The 17,532-nt window shown below is 41.2% G+C and overlaps 1 pseudogene; it reads right to left on the reverse strand.

Moving 5' to 3' along the window:
- Nucleotides 1-437: 437 nt before the first annotated feature.
- LOC110298085 lies at nt 438-16,873 on the reverse strand (annotated as a pseudogene).
- Nucleotides 16,874-17,532: the final 659 nt, after the last annotated feature.

Below are 17,532 nucleotides of genomic sequence, written 5' to 3' on the forward strand. Positions count from 1 at the left end.
ATTGTTTCTGTCTGAAAGAATTACAGGGATGGAAATGGAGAGGAGACTGACAATAAGAAGGTCCAATGATAGTTCCAAAGTGGGATTTAGCTCAAGGGGAAGTCCCAAGGCCTGACAATATTACTGAGGCTATGGAACACTCACAAAAAGGAATCTATCATGACTGCCTTCTGCAAGACCCAACAAACAGTTGAAAGAGTCAATTGCAGTTATTTGCACCCACCCAATGGACAGAAGCAGCTAAGCCCTGTTGTTGACTAGGGAAGGCTAAAAGAAGTACAGTAGAGTGAGGGTGGGTGGGTAGGGGAGTGGGGGGGAGAGTATGGCTGACTTTTGGGATAGCACTGGAAATGTAAATGAAGAAAATACCTAATAAAAATGAAAAAGAAGAAGGATGAACTTATTTCAATGATGTTTCCTCGGGAAATAAGTGTTCATCATGGTAGGGAAGCAAAACAGTAAATGGCAGAGAAATACTGGTACATCTGCAAGATCACATCTTGAACCACAACCTTGAAGCTGAGAGTCTGCTCCCAGTGGTATGTATTCTGCAGCAAGGCTGGGTCACCTCGATCTGTACAAACAGTGGGACTCAGAAGAGAGTAAGGGTTCAAACACGTGAGACTATGTGGGCATTTCTCATTTTAACCACCACACTCATTATTATATATATCTGAAATCTGTTTTATAATAGTAATATAGTAATTTACAAACAGAGAATAAAAAACAGCCTTTTAAGATAATTTTACTTCTAGAGACTACTAGCAGAGTCTAATATAAGCACTTAATGTGATATGTAATCAATGAAAATGGCCATTCTAATTCTTGGATCTTTGATTAAATCATTGGAGTATAGGTATTAGTAAAATAGTATAAAATGAACTTGTTTTAAACTCCTAACAAAACTCTAATGGGCATGCTTTTTATAGCTCCTGCTATAAGTGTGTATTGCATTAGAGGCTTCTTGTTGAGTCAAATATAAAAATCTCAAGAAACTTTGGATGAACTGAGATATAAAGAAGTATGACTTTTACAGATCTCATTGATTTCCAGGCTTCATCACTAAATTCAAAAATGTTTCAAAGTAAGGCAGAGGAAGCTGAACCTTATAAACTGAAAATGGAGACGTTTGGTTGTTTGTTTTCTTGTATATTTTAAGGTATAGATCCTGGGAATTTGTGAAGTGACTGAGCAACATACATAGAATTGTAATAAAATTCCAAAACAAACAAAAAAAGAATCTGAGGAGGAGGGAAATTCTGTAGGAGGACCAGCAGTCTTAATTAATCTGGATCCCTGATATCTTTCAAACACTAGACCACCAAACAGACAGCTGATATGAGGCCCCCAACACAATACAGTAGAGGATTTCTGGGTCTGTGTTCATTCAGAGATGATGCACCTAACTCTCAAAAGACTGGAGGCCCCAGGGAGTTTAGAGGTCAGGTGGGGTGGGGGTGGGAACATCTAGGTGGAGACATGGTGGTGTGGGACATGCAACAGTCGGAGGGTGGATGAGGGAGGGGCGGGGAATGGAATATGGTGTGTAGAAAATGAATTACAAATAAAATTAAATTAAAAAAGAAAAGAAATACCATTGAGTTTTTCTCTTGCCTATCTACTGATGTTCATGGGCCTACACATTAGTGGTTTATTTACCTAGTCATGCTCCATTGGTGAGAATAAATTTTCCCTGAGAATTTCATGGCCTCTCACTATTTTCACATTGTTTAATTGTGTGTTTCTGTATTTGTTCCTATGTACTGCAGCAGGAAGCTTCTTTTTTTGACGGCTAGATGAGATACTGATCTGTGAGTATAGCAAAATTTCATCAGGAGCCATTCTGTTGCTACTTACCTCTAGCAGAACTGTAGTGTTTGGTGCTCTCCTTGGTCCATGGCCTATTTAGTCTCAGGTTCTTGAACGCATGAACAGTGTCAGGCATGGGTTCTGTTTCATGAAGTGGAACTTAAATCTGCAGAGATAGTAGTCGGTTACCCCCAAAACTTCTCTGCCAGTGTTGTGATAGTTTATCATGCATCAATTCACCATTGAAGGATTTTTGGCTGCGAGATATTTACCTTTCTCTTTGTCATGATTTCATAGTTATTAACACCTGAAAATATTTCATTGTATAAATTTATCACTATTTTAATCTCTTCATGCATTTTCAGACATATAGAGTATTCCAGTTGCTAGATGTTCAGCTATTACACATCTAGCATGGTCAAGTGTACAGTCTACCATGTTCCTACTCAGACTTACTGATGTACATGTGAGCACTAGATAAGTAGTTCTCAACCTGTGGGTAGTGACCCCTTTGGGGGTTGAATGCTTAAGACCTTTGGAAATATCTGATATGTATATTATAATTCATACCACTAGCAAAATTTCAGTTATGAAGTTTACAACAAAAATAATTTTAGGTTGAGGGTTACCACAAGCTGAGAATGATCTTAAAGGTGGCAGCATTAGGAAGGTTGAGAACTGCTGACCTAGATTCTAAATGCTTTATATGTCCTTCTTGGATAAACTTTTGTCTCACAATCTGGGGCAGAGCAGTGATAATCCCCTTTCTGCTGATGGCAGCGAGCCATCGAATAGCTGGACATATACAGAAAAAGTTTCATTTAGTACATTTCCATCACTTACTGGAAATGACTCTCCTTTACACCATATAGATCAGATCTAAACACAGTCTAGGAGGTGACATATCAAAAATATTCATTATTATTTTTAAATAGTTGACCATGGATAAAAGGATCATGGTTCCCTTGACAAGTCCCAATCCTGAAACTCAATATTTTCATCTGGCCAAAAGTAAGAGACACCTGTCAAGATTTCCACCAACAGTGTCAGTTTAAGTCTGAAGTATGGAGGAGCCTCATGTTTAGGGAGCTCTGAGAATCTCAGATACTTTCCATTTTCATAACTTTGCTTGGCTGGTCATATCCGTCTTTCGATGGAAATCATGAATGTAAGTTGTGATTCCTGCTCCTTCAGTGACCATGGGTGTTAAGATCACAGCATATGATACATTTCAGGAAGGTCTCAGGATTCTTCCAACAGGCAGAGACCTACACCAAGTCCCCAGGTTCAGTATGTGCTGGTTCAGGCAAAGGTGGAGCAGGCAGTGGGGGTGAGAGATGAGTCTGGATGCCTCAGATAGTCTGATGCAATGCTTTTAAGGACTTGAGGAAGGCATACTTAGACATCGAAATAGTCTGTGTTCATCCCTTGCAGGTATAAGTGGTGGTGATCAAAAGATCAGTAAAAATTTAGTAATTACTTTGGAGCTTTATGGAGAAGAAGAGCTTCTACTCATTTTGAAATAGTATTTTCAAAACCTACCAAATATTGGCAGTTAAATCTTGTCAGAGCTACTTCAGTGAGGCCCAACTCCCAGTGTTCCCTGGGACTGAATTCCTTTTGCTGACCACTAATAGGTGATGGTTTTTCTCTTCATGGGTTCACCTGGGTGCAGATAGCAAAGTAGTGGATAATTTGTTCAATGACAAACTTTCATCTGGTGATGTAGAAAGTACCTGTTTATAATTAACTATTTCAAACTGGTTAATCCCAGGTGTGTACTTTGATGGATTTGGGAGAGCAGGGATGGCCTCTCTGGTAGGATGGGGTGTCCATCTGGAAGAACCATCAGTCCTCTGTCTTGGTGTTCTGCTGTCTGATCCAATTGTCTTCCACACTGGTGTAGATGCTATAGTAGGTCTGGCTCAGGCAGGAGGTTGAGAATTGAAGGTGAGCCTAATGTTTGCAGTGGCCCCACTGGCCATGTGACTGCTATTTTTTTCATGTGGTTCCAGACAGTCTCTTGCCTCTTGCTTTAACTGAGATCCTTTTTTGGTGTCTTAGATAATGGATAATCGCATGTATTTCCTGCAGAGAAGTAGTTGTTTCTAGGGCAGGGGTCTCTTCTTTGTTTTTTATCTCTTTTCCTGAGGAAGCCAGCAGATCCTGCTCCTGGAACAAAGTACCATGAGCATGTGCAGTGGTGAAGACAAACTGGCTATGAAGAATAGGTGTTGACTGCATGATAATTTTACCATCATAGAGCCTGGGTTCTGCCTTTGGGCTGGTGTCCTTTGAGGCCTAGATTGGGCCCAGATTACATTGGTAAGTGTCATCACAACTGCCCTTTCATATGGGATCCCTTCTTGGACATAACTGCTTCCACTGGGAAGCATCCTGCCACACTGAGTTGAACAACAATTGGTGGCAGAAGGGAGGACAGTCTAGGGATATTGGGAACTTCAATATTAATTCTGTTAGTAGGGACTGTGCCCTTTCCCAGTTTCTTAGTATTTGTCTCTGCAGTTTTATATTCTTTTGATAAGGAGCAAGTCTCCAGGATGGATGGGTATGGAATTCTTAGGTCCATAGTGGCTTTTTTCTTACTGAAGATGATGGTGGCACTACATTTCTCCAACAAGACTCTACCATTCATGGGTGTGGACAAATTTTGCATAATAAGAAAAGCATCAATCATGAAGCTGGAGTGGCCAAGGGTTGCCCCACCCCCAGATTTTGAGGATTCACTAGGCACCTGGTACCACTAAGATGAACGGATGTGTGATGTAGAGGTGGGGATGATGGAAGAGCAGAACAGTGCTTGTGGTTTGGTGAGAGGCAGAGCTGGGGACTTGATGACTTGATGATGATGACAGGTATGAGAGAGGGCTGAGGACAACAATAGAATAGATTGCTGCCCAGTGTGTTCAAATGCAGCAACCTGGAGCCCATGCAGAGGCAGAACCTCTCTACACCAACATGCTTCAACATGCTGCCTAGATGCAGTCCTACATCTTTGGATTAGTTCACTTTGAAGGACCACCACGTGAATGTCTGCGATCTATGTCAAGGCCTGAAGCAATATTGGTCTGTGTGGGCCTTGTTTTCCCTCCAAGCTAGGGGCCATATGTATGTGAGTGGCTTGGACCACCATGAGTGAGGCTATGTGATGCTATGATAACATTCTGGTTTCTGATGTCACCAAGGGCTGGGTTTATGGTCTTACTCCAGCTAAGGTTTCTGTTAATATCCATGGCCTCTGTTTACCATTGAAGACCATTTGGATATCCATGGTCTATGTTACCACCTGAAGCCATGTTTATGGGCTATTACTAGAGGCCATGCTGATCTAAGTGGCCTGCACTGCCACCTGAGGCTATGGTGGTGTCTGGGCCGTGCTGCTGCTGAAGGCCATGTCTGGGTCCACAGTCCTATAGCAGCCAGGGTCTAGGTTGATGTCCATGGCCTGTGTTAACCACTGAAAGCCATCATGATGCCCATGGTCTGTGCTGTAGACATACAGATGTCCAAGGTCTGTGGTGCCACCAAAGGGTCATATTGAGGTGAGGGGCCTGTGCTGCCACTTGAGGCCATGTTGATGTTTGTGGTCCAGACTGACTCTGAGGGCCTTGTTAGGGTCCTTGGTCCTACTGCAGGCAGAGGCCATGTTAATGGTCTGTACTGTTTCCAGAAACCACATGCACACTCATGATCCAAGCTCCAGATAACTATAAAGAACATGAAAACTACTTTTGCAATGATATTGATGACTGAAGATGCACAATTGAGAAAGAGGGACATGGAAGGCTTACATGACAACGCTTGCCCTACCCGAGACTCCCTCCCAAAAGGAAGAGCCTAAAAAGGAAGGCATTAATGAGAACTCTTAAAAATTGTGATACAGATGCTGAAGTGTAGCTCTTCTCAATTGATGGCTTCTGGCCAGGGTACAGTTGGAGAAACTGTATGTTTATGAGTGAGACAAAAGGAGTCACAGTTACTGGGTACTTGTCTCCCAGGAAGTGAGTCAGAGACAAATGACTATTAGGTACCAAGATGGATGCCTAGCAAAAATAAGAGTTTCTTTAGCCATTACATCACTATGATAGGGAGTCCTAAATAATGTATTTATGAGATGTATGCATGTAGATGTGTATGTGACTGTATATTTAGTGTTTGGCTGATTATCAGTTGTTCTATAAGTTACATTCATGAGACTAATAACAGAAGAAGTGCACAGAACATGGCTTAAAGATGAATCAAACAGTGTGAAACAAACAAAATGGTTCACAGATGTTACTCATTATTGTTACCATAGCTGAATTAAAAATCTCCTAGGAGATCCCCTAGGGTCGCTTCTGTCCATGTCATCGAGAATGTTTCCAGAAAGAAACCACTGATGCAGGGATCCACTCTCTATGTGGGTAACATGATCCTAGGGCACTAGAAAGCATAAGCTAAAGGGAAAAGGAGAAAGCCTCCTTTTCTATGTCCCCCTCTTCTATGTGTTCTGGGCGGCCATGGTGTGAGGAAGCTTCTCTACTACATAAGCCGATCCCCAGGAGGTCCTGCTGCAATATAGGCCCAAACAGTCAAGTGGCCATGGATTGAAGCTTCTGGAACTGTTGCAGGAAATACTAAAAATTGTCACCATCCCAGGCTATCTATACTCAGGTACTCTCTGCCCACCGTCTCTCCACCTCTTGCCTAACCCCAGTTGGCTATCTTCCCAGCTCTGATTCACCTGCCTCAGAGCTGCTCATTCCTTTTCAGCCATCTACCCCCTGCAGCTAGTTGTCACAAATCCCCTTAACTCAGTAAATCAAAACTCTAGAAGATTATAATTAATCAGTCAGATTTATATATCAAGAAATTTCCAATTCACAAGATACCAACACAATAATTTCAGAGCCAATTGATAATAATAAAAGCTGACCACCTAGATAAGACAAATTGTCCTGTAATTATCCATCCCTTATAAGATATTCATAGCTAACTGTGGCTATTTAAAGCCACGCTGAATCTGGATCATCTTTCTCTTTCTCCATTTCTCTTCTTCTTCCTTCCCTTCTTCCTGTCCCTGTCCTGTCCTGCAACTCTTCATTCCAACTCCCTTTTCCTGTCCAATCAAAGGCTTCTTATTTTATTAATATTTAAAATAATTGGGGAAAAATTCTGCTACATGGAACCATGGGACATAATCAATATTTGGAAAAGGTATTGGGTCACAAGGATGAATTACTGTAACATATGTAGGACTACAGTAGAGCAGGAGGAGTGGGGGAACCTCACAGAAGAAGTGGGTAATGACCTTGGGGCCACAGAATGACAGCCGTGTCATCAGACCAGTGTTGACAGATGCATTTAGTGCAGAGATGAACCATACACCCATGGCTAGTACCCCACATAGCTTTGGACTCATCTTAGAGCTGTAATGCAGGGGAAAACAGCCACATAGCGGTCATAGGCCATGACCATGAACAGCAGCAGCTCAGAGGATCCAGACAACACAAGAAAGAAGAGCTGGGCCATGCATCCTTTGAAGGAGATGGTGTTTTCCTCAGTAGACCAACCAGTGCCTTGGGCAGCACAGAGGAGGTGCAAATAATATCCATGGTCACTAAGTTGCATAGGAAAAAGTACATGGGACTGTGGAGCCCAGTGCTGGAGGTGATCAAAGCAATGATCACCATGTTGCCCATTAAAGCCACTGTGTACAGTGACAGGAAGCAGCCGGTCAGGAACAGTCTTAGACTTGGGTGCTCTGAGAACCCTTGCAGCACAAACTCTGTCACTACTGTCTGGTTGGGACTGACTATCGTTGAATGGAGTATCCAGTTCTTGGAGGTGTGGATTTGATTGTGAGAAAATATTACACTTTATTAAGCCAAAGTCTGTTTTTGAAATGTGATCATTTCACAATTTTCTGCTCTCAGAAAGGCAAAGAGTAAATGTATTTGCATCTTCAAGCCTCTCATCCCCTATTTTCTTACCATACCTGTTGGTATTTTGTGTACAGTTGAATTTTCAACTAGGAATCTCTCCCTGTAGGTTTGGATCAACAAAGCTATATGCTCCTCTCCCATCCTTTTGTACATGTGAAATGAGTTTAGCATTCCTAGCTCAGTTCCAGCCTGTGCTTTTCTTCTACATCACCTGAAAGCACTATGCTTTCCTGACAGTGCTGGAAACAGTAGCCCTTCCTCCCACAGCTGGTATTCTCCATGCAATGGCAACATTGAAGGAACACACACTGAGATGACTCTTACACCATCCTTTATACCTGGCCTATTGAATCTAAGTCACTTTTTTCTCTAATATTTGGAAAAGTATTTCTCTTCTACCCACTGAAACTTGATAATTATTGTGTCTTTGGCTATGGAGGCATGTATATCCTGTTTCAACTTACTGTGATATGTGACTTGTCCTGTGGATGAAACTATCGTGACTCAACTCAACCCACTTACCCCACAGAGCATTTCTCAAAAACCCCAGCATAAAGAGAGATTGCATTTCTGTTTCTTTTCTGTCTCAACAAACCACAGTGATATCAAAGTGAACACACCCAGAAGTGAAATCATTGCCACAGTCTACAGATTTTCCTGTGTGCTTTCACTGGCATGCACAGAAACTTGTCACCACCTCCCCAGTGCTTTGAGATGTTGATTTTATAGAGCTCAGCTTGAAGCTCGATCCTCTGAGCCATCTTTTACCTTTACCCTATGCCCATGAAATATCCTCAGTATCTACCTGTTCTATATGACAAATATGTTCTTCCACATCCTCTCACCCCTCTCATTCAACTTACTCTCTAAGCTTGCAAGTATTGTTTTCCCAGGATTGTGAAGTATTCCCAATTTCTTTAAGTTTTTCATAATTTCTGGCTTCTTTTTGTTTTCAACATTTCCAGTTTTCTCCTTTATCACTCAAGAAGTATAGAGTGTGCACATTTAGATAATTAGTTTTGGGCCCTAAGTACAAATTCTCTGTCTCTCTCCAGTCCTTCAGCAAACCACATTCTATTGCTTGATACAGAAGTCTCATCTGACATCACCCATTCACTTTTTCTAAGGGTTTCATGAGTCCCTATGTAAAGATACTCTATCCCATATGTAAACATTTTTGTGGCTATTATTTGCAGTGTCAATTTTCTGGAAATAGTCTTTGATTTGCAGCTTTTTCAGTGCCCAAGATAAAAGGATATTTTCCTTCATGACTGAGCACATCCATGGCATATTAGCCAGTGTAGTGTGCTTCACTTACTGTATCCAGTGGTGCTCAGCACTTCCACAATTTGTCCTACACCCATCTCCTAAATTGCATTTTCTTTGGTCACATTTTATGTCCTGTATTGTTTCTGTAATGTGCCTCACAACCTATTTTCTCCTTATGCTGATCATACATGTTGAATTTTAAACATTATTTCTACCTCCATTCAAACTGGAGGTATTCAAATGAAGTATTTGCTGTCTTCAACCATAAGGACAGTGTTGGCTCTGACCTTATGTTCTATTGCACTAGAGAGCANNAATATACAGNTTGATATTTCAANTNGATCNNCAGAAAAAAGAATTCAGATGTAAATTTCTTATATTGTCCTGGCATATTTTGAATCTGTCTAGCTAATCAAGCAAACCTGGATTTTGGACTATACTCCTGATAGTCCTGATAGTCTATGAGTGACACTCAGCACCTTCCCAGGAGAGCACTGATTAAGATCACCTCAGGCTGAGTTAAAGAAAAATATTAAAGAATAATTGAAATCCATTAAAATTTTTACCTTTGATTGATTTTTGTTACCAATAGCACATATAACAAAATGAGAAATAACAGATTTATAAATGACACCTCTAAAAAGCAATGACGGAGAAATGTAATCCATCAGGTGATTGAGGAGCCAGACTTATCTCCATGAACTTATGGATACATAATTTACCTCAAAGGAGTAAAAAATGTACACACTAGAGAAAAGAAAAACAAAACGTTTTTGACTAATGATCATGGTCAAACCTGTTGATTACACATAGAAGTATTATACTATCACTTGCTTTGTTAGAGTTAGGTGAGGCTATTTTATATTACTTGTGGCTATTGTAAAAACTGGCAGGAGGGTCTCTGTGAGTCGGGACTGTGGGGAGTGTTTAATAGAAAGAAAGAAAGAAAGAAAGAAAGAAAGAAAGAAAGAAAGAAGGAAGGAAGGAAGGAAGGAAGGAAGGAAGGAAGGAAGAAAGAAAGAAAGAGAAAGAAAGAAAGAAAGAAAGAAAGAAAGAAAGAAAGAAAGAAAGAAAGAAAGAAAGAAAGAAAGAAAGAAAGAATTATTTCCCTAATTCAATTCTTGGTCTGCTTATCTTTTATGTAATGGAAGGCTACTAATTTTTTTGAGTTAATTTTGTATCCATCCACTTTACTGAAGGAATTTATGAGCTGTAGGAGTTCTCTTTGGCTTCTTTCTTTCTAATTTGTATCCTTCTTGATCTCTTTTAGTTGTTTTATTGCTGTAGCTAGTACTTCAAGTATTGTATTAAATAGATGGGGAGAGAGTGGACAGACTTGCCTTGTCCCTGATTTTAGTGGAATTGTTTTAAGTTTCTCTCCATTTAATTTATTGTTGACTACTGGCTTGCTGTATACTGCTTTTATTATGTATAGGTATGTGCCTTGTATCCCTGATCTCTCTAAGTCTTATAACCTGAATGGGTGTTAGATTTTTGTCAAAAGGCCTTTTCAACATCTAATGAGATGATCATGTGTGTTTTTTCTTTCAATTTGTTTACATGTGAATTATGTTGATGATTTCCATATATTAAACCATCCCTGAATCTCTGGGATGAAGCCTACGTGATCATGCTGGATCATGCTTTTGATGTGTTTCTGGGTTAGGTTTGCAAGCACCCTGTTATTTTTAGAGACAGGAGCCTAGCATAACTGTCCTCCAAGAAGCTCTATCCTGAAGATGACTAAAACAGATGTTGATACTCACACCCAAACACTGGACAGAGGTTGGGGGACCCTTATGGAAGAGTTGGAGGAAAGTTCGAAGGCCCTGAAGGGGATGGGAACTCTACAGGGAGCTCAACAGAGTCAACTAACCTAACACTTGGGGCTCTCAGAGACTGAGGCACCAAACAAAGAGCATACACAGGCTGGACCTAGGCCCCTCACACATACGTAGCAGATGTGCAGCTTGGTCTTCATGTGAGTTCTCCCAATAATTGAAGTGGTACTCTCCCTAAAGCTGTTACCTGTCTGTGGAATATGCTCCCCTAACTGGGCTGCCTTGTCTGGTCTCAGTGGGAGAGCATGCACCTAGTCCTGCAGAGACTTTTTGTGCTGGGGTAGGGGGAAACTCACAGTGTACCTCCACCCTCACAGAGGAGAAGGGGAGGAGCAAGGGGAGAGGAACTCTCTGAGGGGAGACTGGGCAGGAGGCTTCAATTGGGACATAAAGTAAATAAATAAATAAATAAATAAATAAATTAAAAACAAACCAACAAATAATTACACTAAATACGTATCATTAATCTTTATAAAAGTAGACTTCAAGTGGATCAAGACTAAATGACCAAATGGGGTACATTTAAAGTACTATCTAGACATCAATATGATGTAAAGTACTATCTAGACATCAATATGATTTATTTAAATTTGTTATTTTCATCTCATAATTTGTGGGAATACTGTGGGAGAATGAATACGTCCTGTTATGACTATAGGGCAAATATAACAGAAATTAACAAACTCTTTGATCATGATTAGAAACTAGACATTCTGGTGTTTATACAATGGATCAGAAAACAAAAATCTTTCTATCATAATCTGTTTTCGGATCTCGGACTCAGCACTCATCATTAAACCCGAGATCCATTGAGAACCTAACCCTTCTGTATTTCTGTCCCTCTGTACTGATTTCAAAAAATGGGAACAAATGCCATTTTTAGAGAATTATCTTTTGCTTGTACTACCATTATTAACCTGTGAAAGTCTTCACTCACCTGTCTCTGTCCCAGTGAATTGAAGTGACAGATGGCTTCCACACAGTGACCACTGTGCTGAGCACTGACTTTCTCTCCTACAAGCTCCAAGTCTTAGTCCTTCTGAAGCTCTGTCTTCCTTTGTGTTGAGTATCAATTGACCTTCACAAATTCCTGTGATTTTTTGAGACCAGGGGCAGATGTTTGTCCTGGTACCTCTTGGGATAGAAATCCAACGAGAAATCTCTTAGGCTCAATTAAAGAAAACCTTTTGGCTTCATAAACCCCAAATCCCTGAAGACTGGTGTGGATGAGTGTGGTCAGTGGAATCTCATAGGTAGGAGCACTTCCTCCTCCACACTCCACACACATCTCCCAGAACCTCCTGGTATTCTCATGTTCTGTGCTGAAGGTCTCTCCATAGTATTAATTGAATCCTTTGAACTCGGCTGAGAGTACTTCATGTAAACTGGATATATGCAATGGATTTTTTCTAAGTATGTTCTCTTTCTATCCTTCCCTTCAAGCCTTCAATATATCTTCATGAATTAATATCCCTCCCAGATGCCCAGTCCATTCTGTTTGCTACATTTTAAATCCCTAAGAATATACACATAGGTAGCATTACACAGACAGAATAGGTATATTTGATGAATACAGATGAATTCGCACATATGCATTTAATACCTATTAATAAATAAAGCACAACCATGAATTTAGAGAAGAGTGGGGAAAATATATGGGAAGGTTTTGAGGTAGAAATGGAGGACAGAAACATTAGAATCAAAATGTAATCAGAAATTTTTGAAGAAAAATCTTTATTCAAAGTTTTATGTGTCATAAGATCTTTTATTAAGAGAAACCCAAATAAGAACAATTTAATTAAAATTTTAAATTGAAATATATTTTTTTCACACAATATATTTTGATCATGCTTTCCCCACTCCAAACTCCTCTCAGAATCTCCCGACCACCCAATTCTTGCCATTTCTTTCTTTCTACTTTTATAAAACAAACAAAGAAACAAACCAAGAATAAACAAAAAGAACAAATATGCACAACCAAAATATATAAAAACAGAAATTCAGAAACCATAATATAGAAGCAAAAGGTCAGTAACACACACACACACACACACACACACACACATACACAGACACACACACACACACACACACACACACACACACACACACACACACACACAAAGAAATATGAGAGTAAAACTCTAGAAATACCATTGAGTTTTCCTCTTCTCCACATCCTCTCCAAGATATGTTGTCACCTGATGTTGTGATCTTAGCCATTCTGACTGGTGCAATTGTCGGGTCCTTTTGATTTGCATTCATCTGATCACTAAGGACTCTGAACATGTCTTTAGGTGTTTCTCAGCCATTCGAGATTCCTCCATTGTGAATTCTTGGTTTAGTTCTATACTCCATTTTTTGATTGAGTTGTTTGTTTTTTTGGTGATTAAATTCTTGAGTTCTTTACATATTGTGGATATTAACCCGCTATCAGATATTGGGTTAGTGAAGATTTTTTCCTGATTTGTCTCCATTGTTGGTGGGATTGCAAACTGGTACAACCACTCTGGAAATCAATCTGGAGGTTCCTAAGAAATTGGGAATAAATCTACCTGAAGACTCAGCTATACCACTCTTTGGAATATACCCAAAAGATTCCCCACCATGCCATCGGGGCATGTGTTCCCCTATGTTCATAACAGCCTTATATGTGATATCCAGAAGCTAGAAACAACCCACATGTCCCATGATAGAAGAATGGATACAGAAAATGTGGTTCATCTACACAATGGAATACTACTTAGCTATTAAGAATGAGAACATCCGACTGACGCACCTTGGGCGTGGAGTCGCAGACACCTTCAAGGTCCCCACAGGACTCTCCACAGGATCTTAGGACCTCTGGTGAGTGGAACACAGCTTCTGTTCTAATCCAATCACGTGGGACCTGAGACTGCATTAATTAGGGAAGCAGAAAACCAGGCCTGACCGGGGTCACAAGTCCCTTCCAGTCGGCACCAACACCAGCACCAGCAACCAGTTTGCAGACACCCCCAAGGTCCCCAGAGGACACTCCACGGAATCTTAGGAACTCTGGTGAGTGGAACACAATTTCTGAAGGGGGCAGGTTCGAACACCAGATATCTGGGCACCTTCCCTCCAAGAGGAGAGCTTGGCCTGCAGACCACTGAAACTCAGGAGAGAGCTAGTCTCCCAGGTCTTCTGATAGAGGCTAACATAATCACCTGAGGAACAAGCTCTAACCAGAGACAACTATAACATCTAACTCCAAAGATTACCAGATGGCAAAAAGCAAATGTAAGAATCTTATTAAAAGAAACCAAGACCACTCACCATCATCAGAACACAGCACTCCCACCCCACCCAGTCCTGGGCACCCCAACACACCCAAAAAGCTAGACCCGGATTTGAAAGCATATCTTATGATTGTGGTAGATGACATCAAGAAGGACTTTAATAACTCACTTAAAGAAATACAGGAGAACACTGCTAAACAAGTAGAAGATATTAAAGAGGAAGCACAAAAATCCCTTAAAGAATTGCAGGAAAACATGACCAAACAGGTGATGGAATTGAATAAAACCATCCAAGACTTAAAAAGGGAAGTAGACACAATAAAGAAAACCCAAATTGAGGCAACACTGGAGATAGANACNCTAGGAAAGAAATCTGGAATCATAGATGCAAGCATCAGCAACAGAATACAAGAGATAGAAGAGAGAATCTCAGGTGCAGAAGATTCCATAAAGAACATTGGCACAACAATCAAAGAAAATACAAAATGCAAAAAGATCCTAACTCAAAACATTCAAGAAATCCAGGACACAATGAGAAGACCAAATCTACAGATAACAGGAATAGATGAGAATGAAGATTTTTCAAATAAAAGGGCCATCAAATATCTTCAACAAAATTATAGAAGAAAACTTCTCAAACCTAAGAAAGACATGCCCACGAACATACAAGAAGCCTACAGAATTCCAAATAGACAGGACTAGAAAAGAAATTCCTCCTGACACATAATAATCAGAACAGCAAATGCACTAAATAAAAAGAGAATATTAAAAGCAGTAAGGGAAAACGGTCAAGTAACATATAAAGGCAGGCCTATCAGAATGACACCAGACTTTTCACCAGAGACTATGAAAGCCAGAAGATCCTGTACAGATGGTATACAGACACTAAGAGAACACAAATGCCAGCCCAGACTACTATACCCAGCCAAACTCTCAATTACCGTAGATGGAGAAACCAAAGTATTCCACGACAAAACCAAATTCACACATTATCTTTCCATGAACCCAGCCCTTCAAACGATAATGAGAGAAAATAAACAATACAAGGATGGAAACCATGCCCTAGAAAAAGCAAGAAAGTAATCCCTCAACAAACCTATAATAAGAAAGTCACAAGAACAGAACGCCAACTTGTGAGGAGCCGCCCTCACAATCGCTGTTACAAGATGGTGCTGACATCTGTTGCTCGTAGTAAAGTGTGTGCGCAGGCATCAGGGTATCTTTCCAGTACCTGAACCCTGCCTCTCTCGTGGCATTAACTGACTAATAGTGGGCAGCCAATCCGGGTGGTGCACATCTCCAACCGTACTTCGCAGCCTATAAAAGGGAAGGGTTTTCTGCTCTCTGGGTCTCCTCTCCTGAAGCTGATCATCTATCTCTCGAGATGTAGTAAAGCTTTACTGCAGAAGGATCCGAGTGGCCTGCGTGCGTTTTCGCTGGCGAGAAGGTAGCGCAGGTCATCTGGTTCTGGAAACCCGGGATTAACATCATTGGCATTGAGGAGAACCCCTGGAGACGGGGTGGGTTCAGAACCGCAGGGAAAAGGTAAGTTCCGAAAGGTATGTCTGATCGTGAACCTCTTATCCCTTTTGATTTCAGTCTTAATCTAGATGCACCCTAAGAAGGGGCGGCAGAAGCTCTAGTCTTGGTTGCCCTGGCCTTTATTCCGTTTATTCTGTCCATCGAGGCTGGTGCTGAAATTCTTATTCTGTCCATCGAGGCTGATGCTGAAATTTTATTCTGTCCATTGAGGCTGGTGCTGAAATTTTTTTATGTCCATCGAGGCTGGTGCTGCTGTCCATCGAGCCTGGTGCTGAAATTTTTATTCTGTCCATTGAGGTTGGTACTGCTGTCCATCGAGGCTGGTGCTGAAATTTTTATTCTGTCCATCGAGGCTGGTGCTGAAATTCTTATTTTGTCCATCGAGGCTGGTGTTGAAATTTGAGGTGTGGTCAGTCCGATGGTAGATAAGCAGCAGCACCGAGGTATCTTGAAAGCCTTCCGTAGATAAGGGAGCAGAGCACCGTGTTTACTTTCACTTTGCTTAAGGAGTACCATAAGTCAGGCGTAGATCACTCATAGGCACTCACTCTATCATGGGCTCCTCACAGTCAGTGATCACCACATTATAGGCAGTGCTAAAGCAGCGTGATCTGCAGGTCACCTCCCATATGCTGCAAGAATTTTGTTAAGGAAGTGGATCGCGTTGCTCCCTGGTATGCCTGTTTGGGATCTCTAACTGTTGCCTCATGGAATAAGCTAGGAAGGGACCTGGACCATAAGTATGAATAGGGAGACTTACGCCTGGACACCAAGGCAATTTGGAAGCTGATAAAAAACTGTCTAGAGGATGAAACTTACCGACCCACCATTGTGGAGGGACAGGGAACACTAGAAGAGGTTCAGGACAGTATGTCAGAAACGGAACGGAGTGAGAGAATAGGAGCTCGAAAAAAGAAAGACATGCCTAAAAAAAAGGGACCTCCCCGGGATTCAGAAGGAAGGGGAGAGAGAAAGAAGGGCAGTGTAACTGAGCCCTCTACTAAGAAAAAGCCTTATACTAATTTTTATCCTATCCATGACTTGGAGGCCTTAGAGATAGATAGTTCAGGGTCCGAAATCTAGACCCCAGTAAGGAGGCTGAATTAGAGGAGGAGGCAGCAAAATATAAAGAAAAAAGATATAACCCTGATCGATGGTCACGATCAGGAAGTAATAAAAAGGGTAGCATACCAGCTACTGTGTCCATAGCGCCACCGCTTTATGAATTGTGGTATAGTGCTAACTCTTTTTTTCCTCAGGAAAAGTTAAAAAAGATACAGATGGCATTTCCAGTCTTTCATACTGGGGAGGCAGGGCGTATGCATGCCCCAGTGGACTATAAACAACTTAAAGAACTTGCTGAATCTGTCCTTAATTATGGGGTCAGTGCCAATTTTACTNTGGTTCAGGTCGAGAGATTCGCCAATATGGCCATGACCCCATCAGATTGGCAAATGATAGCAAAGGCTACACTCCCTAATATGGGACAATATATGGAAACAGAAAGGGGGAGTCGACGAGGCTCTGCCCTTAACATCGATTGGCCGTCTCTATGGCACTCTTTAGTCTTAATTTTTTGAATCTTGATGAACAAGGCTGCACTGCGGCTGATCGTCACTGTTCAGAATCAAACAGACCTAGAGAAATGATCAAATGGAAAGATGTCTTAACCAGAAAATGGAGGGGCCCGGATCCTATTTTAATAAGATCCAGGGGAGCTATTTGTGTTTTTCCACAGGAAGAAGACAATCCTCTTTGGGTTCCAGAACGCCTCACCCGAAGGATCTCCCCTTTAGAAGACGTGGACAAAAGAGGGAACACTGAAACAACGATGGATACTGACCCTTCTACTGGAGATCCTGGTTC

This window comes from Mus caroli, chromosome 7 (genome assembly GCF_900094665.2).
Source record: "Mus caroli chromosome 7, CAROLI_EIJ_v1.1, whole genome shotgun sequence".
NCBI lineage: Eukaryota > Metazoa > Chordata > Mammalia > Rodentia > Muridae > Mus > Mus caroli.